The sequence below is a fragment of the Pinus tabuliformis genome, chromosome 5_1, assembly GCF_031772625.1.
Source record: "Pinus tabuliformis cultivar Carrire ecotype Pingquan chromosome 5_1, CPIR1, whole genome shotgun sequence".
Taxonomy (NCBI): Eukaryota; Viridiplantae; Streptophyta; class Pinopsida; order Pinales; family Pinaceae; genus Pinus; species Pinus tabuliformis.
This window is the reverse complement of record NC_142305.1, coordinates 167,776,498-167,785,198: the sequence shown is the minus strand read 5'-3', so window position 1 is coordinate 167,785,198 and position 8,701 is coordinate 167,776,498. Positions and strand designations below refer to the sequence as shown.

Here is an 8,701-nt window from a genome sequence, read left to right as displayed (position 1 = left end):
TTCTTTGCTGTTAAATGAATATTCCAATACCACACAAAATAAATCTTCATTTAACACCAAAGCAAATCTCCCAGACTTCTTAGACTATCTTCAAAAAGATGAACACAAGAGATAGCGCAGCTAAGACACCAATGGCCCAAGAACCATAACAGATGTCCCAAGAACCAGAAGAGATGAAGGAGATGCAAGATAAAGGAAGTTGGAAGACCATATAGAAAAGAAAAAAAACTACAACAACAATCTCCCCAAGAAAGACAAGAAACTAGAGAATTAAGAAGTAAGAAAATTATAGGTCTTGGTCTCAGTGGACTTTAACCACCACCATCATCATTATATATGATTTTTTTAAATTATTACGATAAATAACATCTAGATCCAAGGATAGTAACACAACCAACATTATAATGACTTGAGACTCCTTTATCTCTATAGCTACAGCCTGGTCGAGAGCAACTCATGCTTATAGGAAATAAAGATCTTGTCCAAAGGACAATAGAGAACTCTACTTCAATAGAAATATTACTCACACCCTAGAAATATGAATACCTTGATCATGTGCAAAAAATAGTCTGATCTCTTAATTGATGATGATCTTTGTCTTTAGGAAGAGAACGACCACCATTGAAGTATTAACTTGCAACAATTCATGATTTCATCAAGCATTTTAGTCATGGCATCAACCTTAGTTTACTCCATAGGCTTTATAAATGTCAGAATCAACCTTCATCAGACGAATTTAATTGCACCTGAAAACCTCTTAAATTACTATCAACGAACATGAAATTAAACTTAAAAGGGCCACAAATAATTTGACCTTCTCTCACATGTGCGATTTGATTTCCGGGGTGATGGGATTCTTGGAAAATTCATGGAAATAAACTCCTGAAACCCCAATCCACTAGAAGGAGGATAATAATTGTTGGGAATAATGCTTAATTAGTTATGTAAATTTCTATTTAGTGTTCTCTGCAAAAATAAGACAGCAAATTGTTAGCTGCAGTAGTGCTGGAAATTAGCTGTGATGTCAGTAGATTTGTTTCAGAGTAGATTTTAGTAATAGTTGAGTAGATTTTAGAATAGTTTTGCTATATAAGGATGTAGTTAATAGCTGAATTAATATATGAGATTTGCAACATTTTTTAGCTCACACAGTAACTGTGTTTTTTAATTGTTTTATTTTTTTTTATGTATTTTTCTTCATAGTACTGTTGGCTTCTCAATTGGTTTGAAATAATTCATTTCATATTCTACAAGTGGTATCAAAGCAGGTAAAATTATTTTGGGTTAAAGTTGTATTGTTAGAATTTCGCCAAAGTTAATCATGTCAAATTCTAACCAGATGCTAGTTCCAGAATTTGATGGCAACGATTATGATTATTGGTGCATTAAGATGCTAACCTTTTTGATTGGAAAAGATTTGTGGGAGATTGTTGAATCAGGATATGAGGAGCCAGCTGATTGGAATGCTCTTACAGCTAATGAAAGAACAGCAAGAAAGGAAGCAAGGAAGAAGAATGTTCAAGCTTTGTTTCACATTCAAATAGCTCTTGATAAGAGCTTATTTCCAAGAATATCAGGAGCAAAAACCGCAAAAGCTGTGTGGGAGACTCTACAAGAAGCTTACCAAGGTAGTGATCAAGTTAAGGTGGTCAAGCTTCAGACATTGAGGCGAGAGTTCGAGAATTCGAAGATGCAAGAAGGTGAAAGTATCAGTGACTATTGTGTGAGAGTCAAAGATGTGGTCAATAAAATGGCTACACTTGGAGAAACTGTAAGTAATGAAGTTTTAATTAAAAAAGTATTGAGATCTTTAACACATAGATGGAATCATGTTGCAATAATCATGGAAGAAAGTAAGGATTTGACAAAACTACAATTTGATGAATTGGTTGGATCTTTGATGTCTCATGAAGAAAGATTGAAGGAAAGTTTTGAAGCTGTAGAGAAAGCTTTTTCCTCCAAATTACAAATTACAAAGAATGAAGATGCAAGTAGCAGTAGTACCAAAAGTCATCAAGGTCAAGGTAAATGGCAAAGCCAAAATTATTCAAGAGGTAGACGAAGAGGTGGCTCAAGTGGAAGAGATAGTTTCAGAGGAAGAGGTGGAGGTAGATTTGATAAGAGAAATGTTAAATGTTACCATTGTAATAGGTATCGTCACTTTGAAAGAGAATGCAGATTGAAAGAAGGTAAAAATGCTAATTATGCTCAAGAAAATGGTGAGTATCCTCTAGATCACTTATTTTTATCTTATGCCAAAGGTGAAAATACTACTAAAGATGTTCGGTATCTAGATTCTGGATGCTCTAACCATATGACAGGGAATGAGAAATTGTTTTCAGCAAAGGATGGAAGTTTCAAATCCAAGATCCAGCTTGGTGATGATAAGTCACTGGAGTTTGTTGCCAAAGGAGCTATGGAGGTCCAAACAAAAGAAGGTATAAAGAGTATTCATGACATTTATTATAATCCACAATTGAACCATAATTTGTTGAGTGTTGGGCAGCTCTGTGAGAAAAATTATAAAGTAGTCTTTGAAAATAACACATGTACTATCTATGATAAGAATAAGGGAAATATGGTGATCACTGTTGTGCCTATGACAAGAAATAGGATGTTTCCCTTGAGTTTTGATGAACATAACAACAATATTGCTAATATGGCTTATGAGGATTCAAGTTGGTTATGGCATCTGAGGTATGGGCATTTAAATTTTCAAAGTTTGAAGTTTCTAACCTCACATGCATTAGTTTCTGGTTTGCCCAAGGTGGAAGAGCATATGGAGGTTTGTGAAGGATGTGCTAAAGGAAAGCATGCAAGGGAAAGGTTTCCAAAGGGAAGTGCATGGAGGGCTCATTACCCACTTCAGCTTGTTCATTCAGACATATGTGGTCCTATGCAGACTAAGAGTTTGGGTAAGTCATCATATTTCATCACTTTTATTGATGATTACTCACGAAATTGTTGGGTATATTTTTTGAAGGCCAAAAGTGAAGCCCTGGATACATTCAAGAAGTTCAAAGCCCTTGTAGAAAATGAGAGAGGGTGCAAGATCAAATGTTTGCGGACTGACTGTGGGGGAGAATTCTGCTCAAAAGCTTTCCAGAGTTATTGTGATATGAATGGCATCAGGAGGCCGCATACTACAGCATGCACACCCCAGCAGAATGGCATAGCTGAAAGAAAAAATCGTACTGTGGTTGAAATGGCAAGATGCATGCTACAAACTAAGGGATTGAGCAACACTTATTGGGGAGATGCAGTTGCTACAGCAGTATACATCCTCAATGATGCAGGAGCATCTAGACCCAGCCAGCAATGTGGAGATTTGTCCACATGTTGTGGTTAAATCCAGTGAAATTTATTTACTGTTGGTCAAAAACAATTTACTGAGGAGGTTGGATTCCTCAAATAATTTGTTATTGTAATAAATAGGAGATTAGCTTATTTTGGATTTTGAGATAGAGCTGTTAGTCTAGGTGTGCTTGGAAAACAACGGAATAGAAGAATTATGTTCTTTCTTGGAAAAATAGGAAACTCTGTTAGATACTTTAGGAGAATAAATAGAGGAAAATTGTAATGAACTCAGGGGATTTCTTTTTAGATTGATGAGAGTTTGTGTGTTGCTCGGAGGAGAAGAGCGATACTGGTGTGTGTATAGTTTTGAGTGTGGAGCGAAAAGCTCAGATTGTAGAGGAGACTGTGTAAGTTAAATTAGATACAGAGTTTATTTCTATGTAATGGAAGCAAAGGCGAAACTCTGTTTGTTACTCTGATATGAATAAGATTAGTGTTTGTATATATGATGAATTCGTGAGAATGGATGTATTTGCTTTTCCGTGTGTAAAAATCGCTTGAAGTGTGTTGAATTACCGATTGCTGCTTGCTGAAACAATTATCATGTGTCGCGATCACAATTATCGGAAGTGTCTCATCGACAAGTGCTAGAGGGCCATGCTTCATTTCACCAGCAAGAATTCCTTCACTGTGCATAAGCGCCACTTCTTTGACTTTCAAGGCACCCTCCAAATGCTGTGGCATAGTTATATCCACGGCCAAACATTAGCAGTGACTGCTCACCCATCAATAGCATCGCAAGCTCCTTCATTTCACCATCCAGCTTCAATACCTCTCTGACTTTGTTTGGCAAGTCAAAAAGTCCATCTAATATTGCCTCTCTACGTGATTGACTCGAAATTGAATCCTCTCCAACAGCCAGGGCCAACATAGCAATTACTGCTATCTGACTTGTGTAAGCCTTAGTACTAGCAACACCAATCTCACACCCAGCGTTGATATGAACACCGCAGTGTGTTTTCCTTGCTATGGCACTACCCACAGTATTTGTAATTCCAACACACAATGCTCCTTTTCTCAAAGCATATTCTAATGCCAGCAGAGTATCTGCTGTTTCTCCTGACTGACTGACAAATATTGTGGTATCTTCTCTATAAATTGGTCCTTGTCTATCTAGTAAATCGCTTGCAAGCTCCATTGTCACGGGGACACCAGAAAGCTCCTCAACAATCGATCTAGTTGCCAAGGAAGCATTATAGCTTGTACCACAACCAATGAAAATAATTCTCCTAGAAACAACCACCCACAGTCTTCTGGAAAAGAAAATGAGTTTTTGGTTGTTCACAATGGTATCATTACCAATTACATGGTTCTGAAGGAGACTCTACTCCGACATGGTTTTAAGTTTGAGTCAGATACTGACACAGAAGTTATTCCAAAGTTGGCAAAGTTCGTCTTTGACAGGCTATCAGAACAAAAGACGAATGATGGAGAAGGTAGTGAGAAGGTTCCCTTTAGCATTTCAGATATTCGTTCGATCACTTGCAGTGAGAGAACTTCTAGAAATTGTGTCTGTTGCGTCGCTACTGATTGTGACACCAGTGAAACTGGTTTAGTGCACCCATTGAGCTGAAGCATCCAGATGCTATCCGGTATCACATCCACGGGATTTAAATTGAGCAGTGTTTGATCGTTCAATCGCAGAGCAAAAGAAAAGGCGCAGTTTCAAAAGGTGTATTGGATCAGAGGTGTCAAAACTATAAGTGCGGAAATTTCTTAATGGAGCGAAACCATTTCTGATTGTGGTATAATTATGGCTTGGAAGGGGTAGTTCGATTTGGAACAGAGGTTTTGAAATCCTCTTCAATTAATATCAATTTGTGAAACCTGTGTATGTATCGAACCTTGAATAAAAGGATTGAATCGAAAGCTCGATTCGAATCAATGTTAGAACCTCAGTTTGATGAGTCGGTCTCATGGAGGGAGCCATTGGTTTAAGGGGAATCTCACTGTTGGTGTGTAAAAAAGTTTGGGAAATTGCCAGGATTTGTAGTTTTTTGCTGAGATGTATTTTATATGCATTAGTCATAGTGTGATTCTGGGTTTGCAGGGATTTCCCTGCGTCATTTTTGGTATCAGAGCTTGGCTCTGGTAAATTGAAGAATGTTTGTTTTCTGAATGAAGACAGAAGGTTTTGTTGAAGAGCTGGAATTGCTCTGGGAAAGGATTCAAGTTTTTTTTATTTAGTTAATCGCATGTGGTGAATGAATGTTGGATTGTGAAACTGATAAAGATGGCAGCACAGGTATGCAAATGTAGTTAAGGAAAGAAGCAAGATCAACAGGATCTTGAAGGTGAGTTTGTAGTCGATATTTAATTCTGGTTTGAAGAACTATTTGTGGGATTTGGTTGTAGGCATAGTGAAGAAAGTCTCAGCGGAAAGAACCAGATGCGTTCTTAAAAGCAGAAGTGGCAGTGAACCTGAAGATTCCAACCAGAGATTGGACAGAGAGGACAATTGAAGTGTCTTCGAAAGAGAGAGTGAGAGATTGCAGAAGCCTAGAGGGAGCAAAGGTGTTGCTCAAGAGAAGATTCCAGATAGGGAATCGTGCTTACCAAAAGACTGAGTGAGGAGAGCTTAGTGAGGTAAGATTGCAGTAAGGAGGACTTATTGTTGCAGAGGCTTGATGCAGAGGTGCGAGGAGCTCATCGAAAGAGAGGAGCAGGAAATGACTACAGATAGTCATAGCAGAAGTTCACAAGGGAGCCACAGCAGAAAGGAAGATGCCAAAGCAAATGGCATGAGGATGAGTCAAGAAGAGTTTGACCGAGAGAAAGCTGAGATAGATTTCCAGATTGGAGGATTGATGAAGATGCTGCAGAAAAGTGTTTGGACCATGAGGAAAAGAGTAAAGTGGCCAAGGCTACGAGAAAGGAGAAATCAGCAAGTGAAGTCAGAATTAGTAGAAGAATTGAAAAAGATTGAGCAGATATTGAGTGCTCAAGAGGAATCAGAGAAACTCAGAGAAGCAGAGGTAGAATTGGAAGTTTCCATTTGCAAACCAGAACAAGGTGAAATGTTGGGAGAAGAGGATAATGAGAGGTCAGCTGAAGATCTCATGGACTACTGGCAGAGTTCAGAACAATTTGAAGATATGTTGACAAAGGAAGCAGATGAGGCAATGAAGCCTTGTGATTTTGATGCTCATAGTTTGTGTATGTTTGCAGGATATGCAGAGGATGATGGACAGCCTGATGAAATTGTCACAACCAGAAATGAAACTCTTGAGGTAAAGTATGATGAAGAATCCTTTTTAGAAGAAGAAGGCGTTGATCATTTGCAACAGAAGGAGTTCATAGATGAAATCCTGTTTGGTATGAAATAGTCAGATGATGTTGGTATAGATCAGCAGTCTAAAGACAATTACATGGTGGGACTACAAAAAGGTAAACCGATGAATTTTTTTAATGGAATTAATGAAAGATGCTTGTAATATGATGATGTAGAAAACAGGTCAACGCAGGAGGATTGCCAAGAAAAGAATGAAGCTGCGAAGGAAAATTGTGATGATCTACTGGAGAGATTTCACAAGGAGATAGAATTCTTGGAAAGATTACTCAAGGAACCCAAAGGAGAAACAAAGCTTACAGAACCTGATGGAGGAAAAGGTGCGGAAGACAACATTACTAAATATGATGCTGAAATCAGAGAAATTGATCAGCGATTATATGAAGGTGAGATGAAAGATCAGAATCAACAACGAGGTTATGTCCTCAAAGGCATAAAAGAGACATAAATATTAACTCAGCAAGACGAAGGTGGAAGTAACCGGAAATTTGGAAGGAATGATCAGCTACATGAGAATGAATTTGAGGAAAGCATTAAATTGCAGAAGTATAGAAGCTGGCAGCAGAATGAAGAACTAGAAATTGGTCTGGTAGTACAAAGAAAGATAAGTGAAGATCAGAGATACAGATGGAGACTGAAGAAAAGGGTGAAGTGGAAGCTATTGCAACGCAGGTTAAATGGCAAACTGATGAATGAGTTCAGGAAACTAGAACAAATTCGTATTGATTTGAAGTCACCGCAAGAAGGATCAGCTGAAATCCGAAAGATCTATGATGGAGGAATGGTGCTTGAAGCATCAAAAGAAAATGGAAGGTATTGTATTTTGAAAACTAAAGGTTGTTGTGTGTTTGCAGGTCCTATCGATTTGAGGAAAGACAAACAATTGTTGAAGACTGTTGAAGAAATGGCTACTCATAGTCATATGCAGAATAAGGAGGATGGCAAAAGAATTTTTGAATTCAAGGGATACACTGAGTCATTGAAGATCATTGATATTGAAGAAAGCCAGAGTGCAGGAAGATTAAAGACAAATATTGCGAACAACGCAGTTAGTAAAGATGATACAGAACTTTTGAGAGAACTTCCAGATAAGATAGCAGATTTGTATAAGTCGAATCTTTTGATAAGGAAGCTAGCAAGGAATGAAGAATTGAAAATTAAAGTAAGTAAAACAGCAGCAAGGTATGTGAAAAGGACAGCAGCAGATAGTGAGGCATTGCAGCACAAAAGCGAAAGACTTGAGGAACAAACAACAGCAGCAGTAATCAAGAACAGACTATCAAATCAAGTATGGGATCCACGAGGACGCAAACCAGAAACGCATGATCAGGAGATCATGGTTAATTTAAACTTTGGGAGTCTGATGCAGGAGCATCTAGACCCAGCCAGCAATGTGGAGATTTGTCCACATGTTGTGGTTAAATCCAGTGAAATTTATTTACTGTTGGTCAAAAACAATTTACTGAGGTTGGATTCCTCAAATAATTTGTTATTGTAATAAATAGGAGATTAGCTTATTTTGGATTTTGAGATAGAGTTGTTAGTCTAGGTGTGCTTGGAAAACAACGGAATAGAAGAATCCCGTTCTTTCTTGGAAAAATAGGAAACTCTGTTAGATAATTTAGGAGAATAAATAGAGGAAAATTGTAATGAACTCAGGGGATTTCTTTTTAGATTGATGAGAGTTTGTGTGTCGCTGCGAGGAGAAGAGCGATACTGGTGTGTGTATAGTTTTGAGTGTGGAGCGAAAAGCTCAGATTGTAGAGGAGACTGTGTAAGTTAAATTAGATACAGAGTTTATTTCTATGTAATAGAAGCAAAGGCGAAACTCTGTTTGTTACTCTGATATGAATAAGATTAGTGTTTGTATATATGATGAATTCGTGAGAATGGATGTATTTGCTTTTCCGTGTGTAAAAATCTCTTGAAGTGTGTTGAATTACCGATTATTGCTTGCTGAAACAATTATCATGTGTCGCGATCACAATTATCGGAAGTGTCTCATTGACAAGTGCTAGAGGGCCATGCTTCATTTCACCAGCAAGAATTCCTTCA

General features: G+C 37.8%; 1 pseudogene; it reads right to left on the bottom strand.

The window, feature by feature from the left end:
- Positions 1 to 3,878: 3,878 nt before the first annotated feature.
- LOC149163959 (glutamine--fructose-6-phosphate aminotransferase [isomerizing] 1 pseudogene) lies at positions 3,879 to 4,524 on the bottom strand (annotated as a pseudogene).
- Positions 4,525 to 8,701: the final 4,177 nt, after the last annotated feature.